Source organism: Pocillopora damicornis, chromosome 13 (assembly GCF_964200805.1).
Source record: "Pocillopora damicornis chromosome 13, jaPocDami1.2, whole genome shotgun sequence".
NCBI classification, from domain to species: Eukaryota; Metazoa; Cnidaria; class Anthozoa; order Scleractinia; family Pocilloporidae; genus Pocillopora; species Pocillopora damicornis.
In genome coordinates, this window is record NC_142682.1 from 11,060,400 (window position 1) to 11,079,798 (window position 19,399).

A 19,399-nucleotide genomic window follows, 5' to 3' on the forward strand; every position below is an offset into this window, starting at 1 on the left:
AGCTGATGTGGTCGTGTACGGACAATAAAACTAAATTCCTAACTAAATCCAATAAAACTAAATTCCTAACTAATTATAAGAAGACTAATGTAAGATTTCTACATATTTTCAACAATAAAAATTCTACATAGTACATCATTATAACATGCGTGGCTTAAAAATACACTTGAGTGACTTTTTAAAAGCGTCAACGTCTTGAATTGATCTCATTTGATTTTCCAGAGCGTTCCACCGAGTAATTGAACGCATGAACGCTTTTTGCGTTTCCGCAGCAAAATCTAGGAGTTTTATATCACTTTGTAAATCTCTATGTCGCGATTATTTGCCGAGATTCGCAGAAGTTGTGTTAGTTGCGCTTCAAAGCCACCTCAAACAAAATTAAAATGCAAAATCGTAGCGAAGAAATAAGAATTTGTCTTCTCGTGAGCAGGTCGTACAGGGAAGGAAAGAGGTCGACGTAAGACGGGCTATGGGAAGCGACTGAATGCAACAGTGGCTCTTGCAATATCAAAGCTTCCCCAGTTACCTGAAATTCTCGAACTTTAGAGCTATGGCATATAGTCTCAGAGTATTCATTCACACATTTCATCTGATTATGATTTTTTTTGTCACTCATGAGAAATGAATTTGAAGCATTTTCCAGGAGATTCATTATGCCCTTTTTTGTCCAGACCCGTCACACTTCATATGGATTTTTCTGTTTGTCTCACGTCCTCATTTTATTATTGTGACTGGCTTGTTGGTCTAGTGGCTTCGGGTATCGAGGTATCCGCTTGGTCATCCTTTATTTGGACATTTGGGGTCGGTTATATACACGAGTTCTAACCCAGGGATTCTCCAGAAGAGGGCTGACTTAATTGAATAAACGTCCCTCCACTATCAGCTTTCGGCCCTTTTGACACAAAAATAAATGTTGAGATAAAAGGTTTGGCTGAGGCGAAGGTGGCCGAGAACGCGGTTTTGTTAAACAGTGGCTAAACTTTGTTGAAATAACCAGATGCTGAAGTTTACAAAAGAGATGCTTAGTCAAGGCAAGGGCACCAATTGGAGAATCCAGGTATCGATCCCGGTACCTCCCGCATGCCAAGCGGGCGCTCTACCATTTGAGCTAATTCCCCAATCCGATAAAGAATAATTTACTTTTTCTGAGCAAATATGAGAGACGTAATATGATAAAAAATAATTCTTCAGTCTGCAAAGCGTGGTGCAGAAAAAGAGATGATTAGTAAGATCAAACACACGCACCAACAACGGACCTAATAGGTCTTTCTCTGTTTTGTCGCGTGTAGCCGTTGTTGTAGTTTTTCTTAAAAAAAAAAAAGAGAGATGGTCAACGTATTTGTTTTTGTTGCAGGAGCTGTCCTTCGTGTAATAAAATAGCCTTGCACGTTTCGTCAGAGTTCTGATGGACTGTGGCCGGCCATGAATGATGTTGGGGTGAAAGATGTCTAGCCGAGTCACTTGTCCGTATGGGTCGGTTTCCTGAAAACTGTTGTCTGCAGTGAGTTAAAACTTGAAATGTTAATAAAATATCTACAGGAACAGTGGTAAACCATGTGGTAAACGGGTGGGGAATTAGCTCAAATCGTTGAGCGCCCACTTAGCATATGGAAGGTACAAGGATGGATGCCTGGATTCTCCATTGAGATTTTAGTATTTTTATACCAAAATGGGATAGTACTCTTTGTCAAAATTAGTGTCCCCTACACATCAAGTGTTGACAATTTATCGCCACAAATTTAAAATAAAAGGCTCTTGCGCAACCCAATGGAAGAAATTAAAAAAAAAAAGACCAAAAGCCTCAATGAACGCAGGGTAATTATTAGCGTCATTCAAAATAGCAAGTTATTAAAAAGAAGAATCAGAACATTAATAGCCAGACGTGGAGAGTCCGGGTCTCGATTCCAGTGCCTACCGCTTGCTCAGGGGGCACTACACCACTTGAAGCAATTCTTCAACCAACTTAACGATATATGAATAAAGGGGCAAGTTCCTATACAAAACTGTGGTGCTGCGTCGTCGGAGAGTATAACTGGGTAATTTGGTATTATCAACTGAGTTGATGGCGTAAATTGATTCAAAGCTGCATGACTTTTCGAGCGTTAGCCCATCGTCAGAGCGAGTGAAAGATTAAAGATAGCCCAGTTAAAGCTTTTGACTCAGCTCCTCGCCTTACATAAAGGCTCTTCAGCTTTGGATATAAACCACTCTAACGGGGAAAAAGTAGAGCTAAAAGGCAAAAAATTACCGCTAACAGCAATAATGGGCAAGGGTATGCGACGTCTGTAGGCTCAGTCGGCAGAGCGTGGTACGTGAATTCGACCCCCTACATCAATTTTTTTCCCTCATCTATGAAATTGTTTTTTTCCTTATATGCTATGAAATTCCATTACAATGTACCTCATCAGTAACACTTGACCACCAAAATTCTCCTAGTGCACAGTAAATAATTCCAAAAAAATAAGTCGTTGGCGTTTCATTATTATTCTTAGAAGTTAGGGGCACCCGATAAGTAAGGAGTCATCTTCATCCCCATATTTCTATCGTCCTTCAGCATCTTCCCGTGTGTTTTGACCAGTCACTTGAAGAAACTCGGGTTATGTTTTTCCCAAGGTGACATTTGATTTAAAAGTACAGCAGAGTAAGCTCTGCACCGTACAAGACTGTAGCCACCTAATCTTCTGGCCAGCGGTGGAATCTGCATAATTAAGATTTGCTCTTGCTCTGGAAAGAAAACGAGATATAAATTTAGTATTATTTACTGTGATACTCACCGCTATACTACCGAAGTCTTACGAGAGACAAGGTAAGGATGGAAGGCTAGCGCAATTTTCCGCTTGTATCTAGTAAAACACCACTCGCTTTGGAACTACTGTTGGAAAAGTTAACTGATCGTGATCCTTACTGTTGCACTTGCCAGTAATAATAATAGGAATTGATTGTACATATACTAAGACGACAACAGGGAAAGTGGAATAGGTCACTAACATGGACGACCGGTAGGAAGCGATCATTTGCTTACACACCTGCTATCAGCTACGCATCAAAACAACAGTAATATATCTTTTAAGGGTTTCGTGTGACTGGCCTGTTGGTCTAGTGATTCTCGCTTTGGGTGCGAGAGGTCACAAGTTCGACTCCTGGACAGGCCCGTTTTGTCGTGGAATTTGATGTGAGGAAACTTTTTGTTCCTACATTTAGGTAGTTTAAGACGAAGGAAAGACAATCAGGCAAAATAACTTCTAAACCGTTGTCACACTCCGACAAAAAGTTGTTGCATTACAGACCTTTCAGTATTTTTTAAAATAATTATTATGTAATTCAATATTTGTGATAAGCAGTGGTCAAAACGTAAATAAAGGTTTTTGTGTCTGCGTTTTAGTGTGGAAACACAGCCAATTTCCACAATTTTTGAAAGGCGACATGTAGAAAATCGTTATGACAAATTACACTTGAACAGAACCGATTAATAGTCATCAATTGCTGTCCTGTGATGTAAAGATGGAGTTTTCGTTGGATTGACGGTATAGAGAACGAGTGCCATAGTGAACAGACATTCTATTTTATAGAATTTCACATTTTTTCTAGAAAAAAGGGCAATTTGGTGAGTTGAAGTGCGGTTAATCGTCGATAATCCAAAACAACAGCGGATGAGATTTTCCCCACACTCCCAACTTGAGCGATGTAGTTTACTAACTCCCACTGAGTTATCGGGTGCAGTTTGCAAAATGTTTTGGCAAACAATAAAAAAGGCACCGATCGGAATCGAATCCACGACCTCCATCTTTGACAGTAGGGACCCCTGTATTTTCTTAGTCGTTTTTCGTAGCCTCCTTTTAGGTCAGCTCTATCCTTCTCTCTATGACCCGCTTCAATGATCCGTAGCTGTGGAATTATTTTTGTTTTGTTTTGTTTGAGGTATCTGTGACATAGCTGACATCGCTTTTGCGAAGCTCGGCAAGTAATCCCGACGCAATTTAACTTGCAACCGGCAAGTGAATATGTGCTCAAATTATAATTTTAGCATTTTGGTCTGTCTCAGACTTAATGGCATCTAGATAAAGAAAGGTTCTTGAGAAAGAGCGTAATGTAATTTTGATTTGTTCGGCAGAATATAAAACTAGAGCAGATTTTGAACTAAGGAAATGTCTGCAAAAAAGACCTGGCAAGGAACAAAGAGAATTTTGGAAGCTGAGTGTTGTTGATCAAGTACATCCTGAAGGATTTTCAACAGATATAAGAGAATAACATTACAAATCACGTCATTATCTTCTTTGCAAGGGACATGTGGTTCACACTCTGTGTGGTGCGGAACTCAGACAGTAATGATTACTTAAAACTTCTTCTCTGGCATCTCGGAAAGGATCGATCTAGTAATGATTCTAGTTGAGTTGTTTCAGTCTCTGATTTTCACATCCGCTTTCGTGCGGGTTGGTGCACAATTAGGAAGGTGCCGGGATCGATACCCGAATTGTCAATTGTTTGCCCTTTCGAGATTTCTTGTGTGCATGGTCCGTTAGCTCAGTCGGTAGAGCGTGGTGCTGATAACGCCAAGGTCGTGAGTTCGATCCTCACACGGACCAGGGAATACTTTTTTGTCTCTAGAAAGCCATCTGAATAAAACACTAATTTGTAACTGAATTTCCATTTCATCTATGTGTCTGTATTTTACTTTCATGTGATGATAACTTTTAAAAATTTATTGGTTAATAATCTTCAACAACAGGGGTATTCGTCCACGTAGGAATTCTTCGTGGGGACGTGCAAACAAGTTTTTCAAAGCCTGATCCTAGTTTAGACCAAAACATTCCTTTTCCTAAACGTACTTTCATGCCCTCCCTCTACTTTTTTCAGATCTGGCCGATATTAAAATTTGGTGAAATACACTCAAAAGATCAGCTTCAATGACACAGTTTGGTCTTTTCTCTTTCTCTTTTATTTATTTGGAGCAAAAAGAACAATTACGTTGATACGCTTTGATCTTTTGGTAAGGCTCAAAGTTTAGGGTTAGGGTACGTCCCAAGCACCACAACACGAAAACCACCGCTGTCCAACAGTGATTTTTCAGCACCTATTGGAGAAGAATATTTAATATCACATACAACTTGCTTAACAACTTTTTGTAGTTAAGGTTCCTTTAGTGTAGTGGTTGTCACGTCCGCCTTACACGCGGAAGGTCGCAGGCCCTTCCAGAGACACAAGTGATCTTTGTTGCTATCACGATCGCTATCACATACAACTTGCTTAATATCTGTGCCAATTTCAATGCTTGCAAACCCAAATAATTATGTTTTCAAACATTCTTGTCTCCTTGTGAGCAGGTCGTACAGGGAAGGAAAGAGGTCGAAGTAAGATGGGCTAGGGTAAGCGACTGAATGCAACCGTGGCTCTTGCAATATCAAAGCTTCCCCGTTTACCTGAAATTCTCGATCTTCAGAGCTATGGTATACAGTCTCAGAGATTCAGTATTCATTCACACATTTCATCTAGTTAACATGTTTTTTTGTCACTCATGAAAACTGAATTTGAAGCATTTCCAGGACATTCATTGTGCCCTTTTCTTTTCAGACACGTCAAACTTATTATGCATTTCCTGCTTGTCTCACTTCACCATTTTATTATTGTGACTGGCCTGTTGGTCAAGTGGCATGATTCTCGCTTCGGGTGCGAGAGGTCCCGGGTCTATGGCCCTTAGAGCCCATGGTTACATACAAGCTTTTGTTTCTCTATCGACTTACTTAAAGGTGTAGGAAAGATGTCTTCTTATCCAGTTACCTTTTTTTCGTTTGTTGCTTAGGGTTAGCGACGGTGAATACCTATATAAATGTTTCGAGTTGTTTCTTGGTGCGCACATATACCAATTTTCTAAATTTTTAAAGAACATTAGCCAAAGTTCTGATTTTGTCTTAAGATATTTTCAGAGAATCGAATATTCATACAGGTTTTAACGTCGCCGTAGAAAATTGAATTAACTGAAAGTGCCTTAAGACAATTGTTGGTGAAAATTTAATTGGTAATCTGAGTTCGAAGAGAACAACAATTTCTTAGACACAATTTCAAAATGGTCTTTATCCTCCTCATCAATTCTTGAGCAAGTTAATTAATAACGATACACGTGAACTATAAAAGTAGCGTAAGCCTCGGTATCCGCTTGGTCATCCTTTCCTTGGATATTTGGGGTGGTTATTTACACGAGATCTAAACCAAACCGCGGTTTTACGCAGTCAGTAGGCCTCGGATGCTCTATAAGAGGGTTGATTTAATTGAATAAATGTCCTTCCACTATCAGCTTTCGGCCCTTTTGACACAAAAATAAATGTTCAGATAAAAAGTTTGTCTGAGGTGAAGATCGCTTAGAACGCGGTTTTGTTAAAGGGTGGCTAAACTTTGTTTAAATAACCAGCCGTTGAAGTTTACAAAAAAGATGTTTAGTCAACACTTTACAAGGCAAGCTTTTTCTAAAGAATAAACAAAAGAATTAGGGAGGGAATTGGAGAATCCGGGTATCGATCCCAGTACCTCCCGCATGCTAAGCGGGCGCTCTAACATTTGAGCTAATTCCCCAATGTCTAACTTTTTACCTTTCAGGAATTGAGTGACAAGAAAAAACATGCAAGGTGATTCATATGGAAATTAAACTCTCCTTTGTAATTTTTCGCGATGTAATTTTAAGGAAAAGTGGACACATTCGAGGTGCAAAAAGGCCCTCCTTAAATGAGGTTCCATACAGACAGAGAATATGAATGAAGCTGTACATATCAATAAAGCAAGCATGTTTTTTGGGCATTCTTCTGAAGATTAGCGCAGTCATGCCATCCTTTTCCTTATGCGTTCAAATGTTATTATTTTTTGGTAACACAATCACAGATAATAACCTTGAAAGTGAGAAAAGATTACCCAAGTATGTTAGGCTGCCTTGATAAAATGAATGAAAACGTGATCACGGATTTCTTTCGGTATATCCTTTGTCAGGCGAATTTTCTCTTCTATTCCACTGTTTCTTTTGTAGTCTTGAGTGTATCTACCATGTATTCTCACTGACTAGGTTAGAAACAATAAGGTTCACGACCACTTAACTTTACTTCTTTTCCAGTTGACCAGAAAAAGTCTTATTTCATCTCATTAAAACCTCTTTGTGGCATTCATAAAAAATGAATTTAAAATCTTTCATTTTGCCTTTTTCTTTTCAGAATTAATACAAATTCTTTATTTCTTTGATTCGCACCGAGTTGCTGAATCACCGGGCTACGTTCTGGTACGGTATAGAGAATAGCGCCTAGCCTCCTTTGTTGTATTTATAAACCAAATGCTACACAAGACTAATTGTACTACGTGTTTGCTAAAGTGACTGCTTAGAAATTAAAGGAGCCTCCACTGAGCATAGCTGTATTGTAAAGAACACACAGGAAGATGCTGACGGAAAACAGAAATGCGAGACTCCTCTCTTTTCTAGTGCCCCCGCTTTAACCAAGCAAACCTTAGTGAATACGTAATTTCGCGGTCAAATTTACCAGACTAGAGAGACGGCGTCTTTTCAAGTTAGGAGCAACAATACCCGGCAAAACTTACAAAAGAACCGAAAAAAAGAAAAGTAATCTCTAAGATCCCCTTCAACTATCAATGAATTTTCAAACGCTTTCTGTCATGAGGTTTCTTACTCTTTTTATCATAATTATTTATTGATTTATTTATTCATTTATACACCGAAGTACCTATTCATTCAGTTATTAATCTAATTGGTTATCTGTCTATTCATTGATTTACCAATAACTATTTACTTTTAATATTTAGTGTATTCACCCTTTTGTTATCTGGTGGGTGTTTTCTCTTGTTTGTCCTCTGTCTGTAAGCATTATTTATTTTCAGTTGTGCTCTAGTCTGAAATAAAGACAAAATTTTTCTCCTCAGTCCCCGAGCATCTGCAATCTACAACTTGCATGGTAAAGAGCACCGTTCTGGCTTTCAAAGCGAATGGCACTGTGCGTACCTACCTCGCAGGGTTCAAACGTTGCAAAGGATGGGCTTCATCATATTATGTTTGCTGTTTACCTGTCAATCCTTTTAGGTCGCAGTTTACTCACAGTGCCTACTCAATGAAGCATATTCTCCGATTCCAATTATTAACACTGTCTACAGCATTGATTAGGCGCAGCGGATGGTTGGTTCATCAAAAATGTCTACACACCCTCTGGTTATTTAATGGTCAATGCATTTCAGAGAAGGTTGAGTAGGCCAAAGTTCGAAAAAGATCCTGTGACCCCCGAGATCTTACAAGCCCTCATGATATCAAATATAAAAGATGAATTTCCGTCTCTTTTTGTTCTCAGACCAGTCGCTCTTTGCCGAATTAGTTACGCGGGGTTTTCCGTCTAATTGAAGTACGCCATATAAAGGTGTGCGATGTAAAGTTTTTCCCTCGTATGTTTCTATTTTTCTTAGAATCTTCCAAGACGGACCAATTCCAAGATGGGTCGTGGATTATTATCGCAAGATCAGATCTTCCGACTTGTCCTGTCAAGACTTAAGAGGGTTACGTATCAGCTTCACAAATTGACCTCTGAAAATCTACTTTCGTTTAAAGTTCTTGCTACACTTTGTTCAAAACAGAAAGTACGGGGCTAGGGGATTGTTTACGCGAGAGGCAGAAAACTTCTTGAAAACGCTTTTAGAGAACTCACAGACGTTTCTAAGGTTAATTTCCATAGCCTTGGGGCTGGAGGAGCCACCTTCGCGATTAATACTGGAGCTTTTGATTAGCTTTTTAAGCGAAACGGTCCTTCGGTTAGCAAAAACGCTAAGGATGGCAAAGACAAATTCTCGTTTATTAGTGTCATAATCTTTAAGAATTGAGATAAAGCTTTTGTATCGTAAGACTATGCCCAGCAGATCGGGAGAGTGTTATCCGGGAATTTTGAAATGGGAATTTTTCTAATCTCCTGTAAAAAAAGTAGCCATCTTCCCTGCGGGGAATCGAACCCCTTTAAGTTAAACAGCCACGAGTTCACCATTGTGTCACTGATCATGAAGGGACAAGGCTAAAGCAGCTGCTTTGCCTGTATTCAGACTTCCTCCTGCTTTGGAAAAGAAGCAAAGTTAAGTGATCGTGAATCTTATTGTTTCTGACGAAAAGTCGATTAGATTCATTATAGATGCACCCAAGACTACAAGAGGAACAGTGGAATAGAAGAGAACATTCTCCTAACGAAGGATTTACTGAAAAAATTCCGTGATCACGTTTTTCATTCATTTTATCAAGGCAACCAAAGTCGAAACAACTTTTGCCACAATCGTTTGCACTATAGGAAATCCAAGTTTCATCATCATCCTCTTATCATAAAATTTTTTTTCCTGAGTATTTTGAGGGTGAGTTAACTAAAAACGCGCTTACCGGTGGCTACTCAGTCTGGATTGTCCTGTCTATGCTCGTGTAAAGACCAGATGAATAAACTAGAGAGACAGGTGAAGTTAATTAAATGTTCTTGGCCATGATCATAGTTTCCGATCATCGCAAAAGACGTTGGCAGATGTACACCATGTATTAGCCGCAGCCCGTTTTTTTTTTTTTTTTTGTAATTGCTTTACCAGTTTAGATGCCATTGACGACCAGAAACGTCATATAACAAACGTCCGTTACCACGACGATCACCAACAAAAACATCATTAACTCTCTAATATTGCTCAGTTTTAGAGACTCATGCAAGATATTATAAAGGGACGAGGTTTAAGCAGCTGCTTCGCTTGCATCATGACCTCCTCCAGCCTTGGAAAAGAAGCAAAGATTAGCGATCGAGAACTAATTGTTTCTCGCGCAAAGTCAAGGAGAATGCATTGTAGATGCACTCTAGTCTTAAAGACTTCGACTGGAACAGTGGAATGGAATGGCAATCAGTTTCATCTGCCACATGATTTATCTAAAGAAAAGCGTGATAACGTTTTTTCGTTCATTCAATCAAGGCAACCAAAGTCAGATAAAAACAACAAAAAGTAATCGAGAACAAGCGTAAGTAATCTTTGTTTGCTTTCAAGCTGATTATCTGTCAATGGCATTGCCTGGCAATCATAACATTTGAAAGCAAAAGGAATCGTCCCCGGGTGGGATTGAACCACCAACCTTTCGGTTAACAGCCGAACGTGCTGACCGATTGCGCCACAGAGACTGTGCAAAGACAGGATTAGAAATTCGTAGAAAGGCTGCACTCTTGAAATGTGGCAAGTTCAAGTCATGACTGGTACATTTCTTTTCTTCTCCCCCTTTGTATTTCAAATTCGACTTTACAAGTCTGTTATCGACACGACAAAACCATCACGCAATGTAATTTTTGTAACTGTATATCAAGTGGCGGAGCGTCCCCTTTGCATGCGGAAGGTACCGGGATCGAAACCCGGATTCTCCATTGTATTATATTTTGCTTTTTGCCCATATTTGGACGCACAAACCTCTGATGGTCAGCCCTATTTCAAGGGCTCGTTTGAGCAAAGCTGACTGGCTTTTGATCAAAGGTCAGAAGAATGACCATTGCCTGTTGTGGTTGCTTTATCATGATCGGAAACATTCAACAGAATTTAATTTATTTTGATGAAAATATTTACCAATAACAAGTAACCTTCTGTTTAATATTTAGTTGACAGAACATGAAAATACTGATTTAAAAAAGGATGAAGTAATTATATGTGCTATGCGTTCCATCGCAGACAAACATTCCAGCTGCAATAGCAAAACCTATAATGTTACTACCTACTTGTAGTGCCAAAGCATGTGCCAAATATCAGTTTCTAGAGAAGATTGATGAACAGTAAAGAAGCCGATGTGTACAGAAACCTGGAACTACTGGCCTTCATCGCTTACATGTAACAAGGAATAGTACCAAGGCTTGAAGATTTCGGCTGGAGTAGCTTATTACAGAAATGAAACGTTGAGCTACTGACTTTCTTTCTTTCTTTCTATTCTTGCACAAGAAGATGGAAGTCAAGTACCTCCAATGTGTGTGATGCATGGTTATGTAATGAATACCCAATGCTGGGTGTTGAACCTTGTCCAAAAACTCATGAATATCATCTTTGGTATTTGAACACTCCATTGGCAAGGTAAGTATCATTTAAGTAACTACACGCAATTTTAAAAAAAGTTATTACAGACTGAAAGAAATACCATTTTTATTTTATCTCCCTTGTAAGTGAAGCAAAGATTTGATTTAAAACCTTGAAACATCATAAGCTTAAAAATTGCGAATGTGAACCTTCCATATTTGTTTCTTTTTTTCGTTTTTCATTTTATAAAAAACAACCAATCCCTGGCTTGATTTGTCTAACCGAACATGCAAAAGAAAGAAGCTAGAGTTAACTCAAACCTTGTGATGCTTTCAAGGTTCAAATTAAATCATCACTGTTTCTCGTGATCTTTGGGGGAGATGTGGATAGTTGATTCATATGTATGTGTTTTCAGTACACTCAGGGTCAAGTAATAGTCTTAAAATTTTGCAAAATATAACGCATTAAGTACGAATTTTCATTTTTGCCTTCCTTACGTTATTTTGGAAAAATAGATAATAAAATAGTTCTTAAATAATTTTATTCTGACTTGAAATAATAACAGATTACATTTCAAAGGGACGAAAGATAGTTTGTCAAACAGGAAAATATCAAAGCAATATCAAAAGAAACTTTTTTGGCATATTTCCATTGTTAAGTGGATCTAGGAAAAGTTGTCTAACAAAAGGTAGAGCGTCCGCTTTACACGCGAGAACTATCGGGATCGATACCCGGATTCTCCAAATAGATTATCTTTTAATATCATAACTGAACGACCATTTCCATCTTTTTGTCTTTTTATGAGGTCGAGTTCACCCAGCGATAGATTCGATTGATGAAATTGAAGACTAAGTACAATGAACGCAGCGGAGAGAGCGTCTTCAAATTAGCTCAAGTTGTAGGGCACCCGTGTAACATGCAAGAGGTACCCGGGTTCTCCATCTTGCCTATATACTCGTGATGCTTCGTTTGAGAAAGAAGGTGCTTGTGCTTGTGCACCGCCTGAACAGACTTCAATTTTAATAATTAAAGCTCGTAGTGCCTTCAATTAGGCTCACAATACTATTCCTAAATCGTGTATTTCATTAATCAGAGGGGGTTGAAGGCATTTACTTGAGCTTAACTATATTGATGCGTCTGTGGTTTAAAATCTTCTTTAGTTTTCAAATTCTATCAAAAACTCATGATAACCTTTCTTTTTAAGAAGTCATTTAGTCTGAGATGGACCGAAATACTAAAAGACCTAATTTGAGCACAGGTTCACCTACCGTTTGTAAGTTAAATTTTGTCGAGATTCCCTAAAAGGAATGTCATCTGTGTCACAGAAACCTCAGAAAAAGACAGGATAAAGCTGATTTTGCGATGGGCCACGAAGGATATAGAATATACCAAAATAAATCCGTGATCACGTTTTTCATCTATTTTATAAAGGCAGCCAAGGTCGGATGAGATAAAAATCTAATCGAGGTCCCAGCATAAGTTATCTTTGTTCACTTTCAAGGTGATTATCTGTCAATTATATTGCCGAAAAATAGTAAAAATTTGAACGCATAAGGAAAAGGATGGCATGGCTAAACTACTCTTCAGAAGAATGACTAAAAGACATGCTTATTTAATTGATGTATGTAGTGCTTGATTCATATTCTCAAAGGCTTGTCTGTATGGATACTCATTTAGGGCTTCTTTTGCACCTAACTGTGGACACTTTTCCTTAAATTTCCACGGCGAGATCTTCTTACTAGGTAGAGTTTAACTTTCGTGTGAATCACCTCATTTATTCATTTTTGATTTTAAAAAGATATAATTCTAAAAATTTAATAGTGAGTACCGCCGAAGTTTCTGTAGTTTAGTGGTTATCTGCTAGAATTACTTTCGATATATAACCATTTTGATCGGAGGATGGGCAGACACCACGGTAATATGTGCAGCCTTCACAATCGTTACAAACTGTATTAAACATTTCTACCACCAGTGAATTATTTATTCTTCCTTGTGAGAATAATTAATAATTCCAAATTCAGTAATTAAATAAAATAAATTAACTAAAATAAACTAAATATAATTAATTAAAATTAAATTTCAGTTTTGTGATACTCTTCTTTTCATGAGAACCTCATTCTTTCTAAGTATACTGAGGCTGAGGTAAACTAAGAAACACTTACCGGTTTGCGAGTCAGTCTGAACGGTTTCTTTATGTTCATGCAGACTTCAGATCAACAAACGACACTTGTTGGAATGAAAACTTTGCTGCATCATCTACTCGAGAACAGTCTTTCCGTCTTCTAATTTGATTTGGCCTTGTCAAGCCCTGTATGCCGGGATTCGTACCACAGAAAACTAAGGCAGGACGAAAAATTACGTGTACGTGTGGCAAAAAATCGCAAACTTTGCTCGTATGAAGTAAATTTTACATAATTTCGCGAAACCATGTCGTTTTTTCTGTTTATGCGTCTTCGACGTCTTTCTGCTGTCTATGATTTTGTTGAAAATTGATGATGACTACCAAACATGAACTTAAAATGAAACGTTCGAGCGTGCGTAACTCGCGTGACACCCTGACAGCCCAACTTCATCAGCTAGTCAGCAACAAATTCTGCTTATTCGTTAGCTTAATCGAAACAAGGCATTATAAACATGCCGTAAATGCCACAAAAGTAATAACCTGTAAATTTCTTTAGTGTAATGGTAATCACGTCATCCTAACACACAGAGGGTCGCAGGTTTGGGCCCTGCCAGAAACAAAAGATTGTCACAATCGTCTGCAACATCAGAAATCCAAGTTTTATAACCATTCGTTGAATTTTTTTCTGAGTATTTTGGGGCTGAGATAAACTAAAAGACGTGCTTACTGGTGTCTACTCTGTCTGTATCGTTCTCATTATGCTCGTGTAAAGACCAGATGAATAAACTTGTTGGTATGACACCTTCGCTGCACTATTTACTCGTGTTCGTATTTCCACTATCGATGTAACTATTATTTCCATTTTCAACCTCATTCTTGTGATTATTTGTCAACAGAAACCAAGAACGAAATGAAAAGAATTGGTCCACAACGTGTGCGCGTAAAATTGCTCTATGCACACGCAAGAAATAAATTCCACATGCAGTAATTTCGCAAAAGCAGTTATTTCAGAGAAAATTTGAAATCTTCATTTGTATTTTCTTTGATGGTAGTGGATATCAAACAACCGTGTAAGACGTTGATCTCTTGCATTTATCTTGATGCCGCGCTTTAGTCCTTCCTTTGAAGCTCTTTCATCCGAAGAACAAAGAGTTTTGGCTTTGTTTCTTGCAAATAGAGTAGCCTGTTTGGAGCGAAGCAAAATATGATATTCACGATATATGTTTTCTAGTTTTTACTACATCGCTCAAGTTAGTCTTTACTTCGTCTTAAACTACCTAAATGTAGGAACGAAAACTCTGCTTACGTCAAATTCCACGACAAAACGGGCTTGACCGGGAGTCGAACCAAGGGCCTCACGCACCCAAAGCGAGAATCACTAGATCAACAGGCCAGTTATACGAAACCCTTAAAAAACCTGTTACTGTTGTTTTGATGCGTAGCTGGTAGCAGGTGTGTAAGCAAATGATCGCTCCTTACCGGTCATCCATGTTAGTGACGTATTCCACTTTCCCTGTTGTTGACTTAGTGTTTGTCCAATCTATTCCTATTATTATTACTGGCAAGTGTAACAGTAAGGATTATGATCAGTTAACTTTTCCAACAGTAGTTCCAAAGCGAGTGGTGTTTACTAAATACAAGCGGAAAGTTGCGCTATCCTTCCATCCATATCTTGTCTCTCGTAAGACTTCGGTAGTATAGTTGTAAGTACCCTCGCTTGTCACGCGGGAGACCGGATTTCCTTTCCGATAAAGCTCCTCCAATCGAAAAGTCGGTGCTTAATCTGAATAAAATATCTATCCGAGACATTTATATCCCTTTTTCTTCCCAGAGCAAAAGCAAATCCTAATTATGCAGATTCCACCGCTAGCCAGAAGATTAGGTGGCTACAGTTTTGTACGGTGCAGAGCTTACTCTGCTGTACTTTTAAATCAAGTGTCACCTTGGGCAAAACATAACCCGAGTTTCTTCAAGTGACTGGTCAAAACACACAGGAAGATGCTGAAGGACGATAGAAATATGGGGATGAAGAAGTGACTCCTTACTTCTCGGTTGCCCCTCCGCTTACCAACAAAGATAAATGGACACGAAATTTTGCGGGCAAATTTCCCTGATTAGGTACATTAAGCTATAGTGGCAATGTTAAGCCGCATAAAGAATCAAATTATGTACATGCATTTTGATAGCGTTCATGGAAATTATATGATTTCTGCTCAATTCATTTCTCAAGTATATTTTCCTAAAAAAAATTTGACCAAGACTGAGCATTTGTAATTATATGCCACAACAAATTATCTATCCGCAAGTTCCAAAGTGTTCATGCTTAACTTTTAAAAGATTTCGGGTTGATTATAGCGACGACGTTGGTCACTTCATGACCAATTTCACAAGGCTGGTATACTTATCAGTTGGGATAACGATCAATTAACATTTTGTCTTTCCATGTACCTTCTGTTAAGTTTGATGTCAGCGTGTGGTTTAAAGCTTCAACAATTCGGTTATCGTTGATTTGACAGGTTGTGAACGAATATAATTTGTTTTTGTCCACTTTTCTTCTCACTTCGCAGAAGAATAAAGAAACGCCAACGACCACTTTTTTGGAATTATTTACTGTGCACTAGGAGAATTTTGGTAGTCAAGTGTAACTGATGAGGTACATTGTGATGGAATTTCATAACATATAAGGAAAAAAACAGTTTCATAGATGAGGGAAAAAATTGGTTAGGGGTCGAACTCACGCACTACACTCTGCTGACTGAGCCTAAAGACGTCGCATACCTTTGCCCATTATTGCTGTTAGCGGTAATTTTTTGCCTTTTAGCTTTACTTTTTCCCGGAGATTTAAAAGAGTTAGAGTTGTTTATATCCAAAGCTGAAGAGCCGGTGTAAGGCAAGGAGCTGAGTCAAAAGTTTTAACTGGACTATCTTTAATCTTTTACTCGCTCTGATTCCAATTTTCTGATTCTTCTTTTGAATAACTTGCTATTTTGAATGACGCTAATAATTGCCCTGCGTTTATTGAGGTTTATGGTCTTTTTTTTTAAATTTACGTATTTCTTCCATTGGGTTGCACAGGAGGCTTTTGTTTTAAATTTGTGGCGATAAATTGTCAACACTTGATGTGTAGGGAACACTAATTGTGACAAAGATTAATATCCTATTTTAGGATAAAAATACTAAAATCTAAATGGAGAATTCAGGCATCCATCCTGGTACCCCCCATATGCTAAGCGGGCGCTCAACGATTTGAGCCAATTCCCCAACCCGTTAATCACATGGTTTACCACTGTTCCTGTAGATATTTTATTAACATTTCAAGTTTTAACTCACTGCGGACAACAGTTTACAGGAAACCGACCGATACGGACAAGTGACTTGGCTAGACATCCTTCAGCCCGAGATCATTAATGGCCGGCCACGGGCTGTCAGAACTCTAAGGAGAAGTGCAAGGCTATTTTATCACACGAAGGACAGCCTATCGAACGAAAACCAATACGGTAACCCTCTCTCTTTTTTAAGAAAAACTACAACAATCAGTACACTAGACAAAACAGACAAAGACTTATTAGGTCCGTTGTTGGTGCGTGTGTTTGATCGTACTAACCATCTCGTTATCTGCATCACGCTTTGCCGACTGAAGAATTATTTTTTATCATATCACGTCTCTCATATTTACTCAATAAAACTGATCTGTCAAGATAATACTGAATTATTGATTATTGGATTGGGGAATTAGCTAAAATGGTAGAGCGCTTGCTTTGCATGCGGGAGGTACCGGTATTCTTTTGTTTATTCCTTGGAACAAGCTTGTAAAGTGTTGACTATGAATCTCATTTGTAAACTTCAACATCTGGTTATTTAAACAAAGTTTAGCCACTCTTTAACAAAACCTCGTTCTACACCATCTTCACCTCAGGCGAACTTTGTATCTGAACATTAGTTTTTGTGTCAAAAGGGTCAAAAGCTAATGGTGGAGGGACATTTACGCAATTAAATCAACCCTCCTATAGAGAATCCCCAAGGCCTATTTATTGCGTAAAACCACGGTTTGGGTTAGAGCTCGTGTAAATAACCGACCCCAAATGTCCAAGGAAAGGATGACCAAGCGGATACCGAGGCTTACGCTACTTTAAAACTCGCGTGTATCGTTATTAATTAACTTGCTCAAGAATTGATGAGGAGAATAAAGGCCATTTTGAAATTGTATCGAAGAACGTGTAGTTGTTCGTTGTTGTCGTTGTTCTCTTCGAACTCAGACCACCAATTAAATTTTTCCAACAATTGTCTTAAGGCACATTCAATTAATTTAATTTTCTATGGCGACGGTCAAAACTTGTATGAATATTCGATTCTATGAAAATATCTCAAGACAAAATCGGAACTTTGGCTGATGTTCTTTAAAAATTTAGAAAATTGGTATCTGTGCGTACCAAGAAACAACTCAGAACATTTATATAGGTATTCATCGTCGCTATTGAAAATTGAATTAATTGAGGGTGATTTAAAACAAGCTGAAAGAAAAGTAGTTGGATAAGAAATTTTTGGAGTCGTCTTTCTAGATATTCTCTCCTACACCTTTAGCAATAACTTGTATACAATCATGGGCAATAGGGGCCTGTCCGGGATTCGAACTCGGGACCTCTCGCACCCGAAGCGAGAATCGTGCCACAAGATCAACAGGCGAGACACAAAAATAAAATGATGACGTAAGACAAGAAGGAAATGCATAATAATTGTGACGGGTCTGAACAAAAAATAGCACAATAAATCTCCTGGAAAATGCTTCAAATTCATTTTTCATGAGTGACAAAAAAAAAATTATAATCAGATGAAATGTGTAAATTAATACTCTGAGACTATATACAATAGCTTCGAGGTTCGAGAATTTCAGGTAAACGGGGAAGCTTTTAGTCCATGGGCCAGGCCACAGTGTCATCATGTGATACTACTGCCTAAGGTGTTTTTCAATTTGTATGATAACCTTTGTGGATGAGCAGCTTTGATGGAGATTTTTCGATTTAAAATTTCGCAAAAAAATGGCTTCAGCATAGAAACGAGGCTTAGAATAAAATTCCTTAAATATTTGGTCACGATCGTTTTATGAGATCTTTAGATAGTAAAAAAGAGGAAAAAATTTGTATTTTTTCCCTCGGAGTTGTCAGAAGTAAAAATTTGTGAAAGGATTAGACGACAAACAAGAAAAGAACCAACAGTGTAATTCACATTACATCATGGGTAAATCCAAGATGGCGGCTCCCTCGACAGGTACGTAGGACTCATTTGTGCTGGAATTTTGGTTGCTTATTGAGACGTGAAAGGTTTTAAGGGGATAAATAACCAGTATGATATATGTCAGAGGGAATTCGATACAGTCATGTCAAGTCAACGGTTCTCAGAGTTCACTGTGCTTTATGACAAGTACCTGGACTATCTTCGTGGCAGTAATGGGAAGCTGTCTAGCTTCTGAATGTCTTATATTGATATGGTAGAGATTCTTCTGAATTTGCTGAGAGAATCCAGAAAGGGAGATTGGGAGCTACATCCATCAGCCATTAGAAAAATGACAATCTTAACTATGCTCGTTAATTGTCGGCATATGTCTTTGAGATGTCTCACCTGGAAGAAGAACACCCAGAAGCTTTCAAATATCTAAAATCTGGAGGATGTTCAGTCCAGATAGGAGAGGACAACCCCTTTGGAAAATTTCCTGTCGTTCCAAACATGCGAAGAAAATGTAAATAAAGACACACAGACAGAAAGGGGCACCAAAGGATTAAGCCTTAAAGCAGGAGCGGTGAGCAAGTACTATCCGGTTGCCGAATAACGCAGTATCTTCCTGAAGCTGATGAAGGACATGTTAGACTTGAACAAATCAATTTGCCAGCACACCGATCTCCAGAAAACCAGAATTGTAAAAGATGAGATGGATGTTAAGTCCCTGGTAGTAATGCTCCAAAGTCACTGGCTTGACCCATTCAGCAACGTGCAGCAAGATCTGGTTTGTCTCTCCACTGGAAAAGTGGCCCCTCCAAAGATACAACAAGATTTGCTTACTGCTAAAGCTGCTGGAGAGAATGCATACGAAACCTTTCGTGTAAAGCAATTGGAGTAACAGCCACCTCAAACCAAGTTCCACGTCACAATCACCAAGGCAAAGCTGCAAACATTTACCGAGCTGAACAAAAAGGTGCAAGTCCGGAACAAAACGTCCAAAGAGATCATCCTGGAAGCTGATAGAAATCTATTCAT

At 38.5% G+C, this 19,399-nt stretch overlaps 2 non-coding genes across 2 annotated transcripts; one reads left to right on the forward strand and one right to left on the reverse strand.

The window, feature by feature from the left end:
* The first annotated feature begins 4,510 nt into the window (after positions 1 to 4,510).
* On the forward strand, positions 4,511 to 4,583 carry Trnai-gau (transfer RNA isoleucine (anticodon GAU)). The gene has a single exon. It is a non-coding gene; the product is annotated as a tRNA-Ile (tRNA).
* A 5,500-nt stretch (positions 4,584 to 10,083) lies between these two features.
* Positions 10,084 to 10,157, reverse strand: Trnan-guu (transfer RNA asparagine (anticodon GUU)). Its single transcript has one exon. It is a non-coding gene; the product is annotated as a tRNA-Asn (tRNA).
* Between the last annotated feature and the right edge of the window lie 9,242 nt (positions 10,158 to 19,399).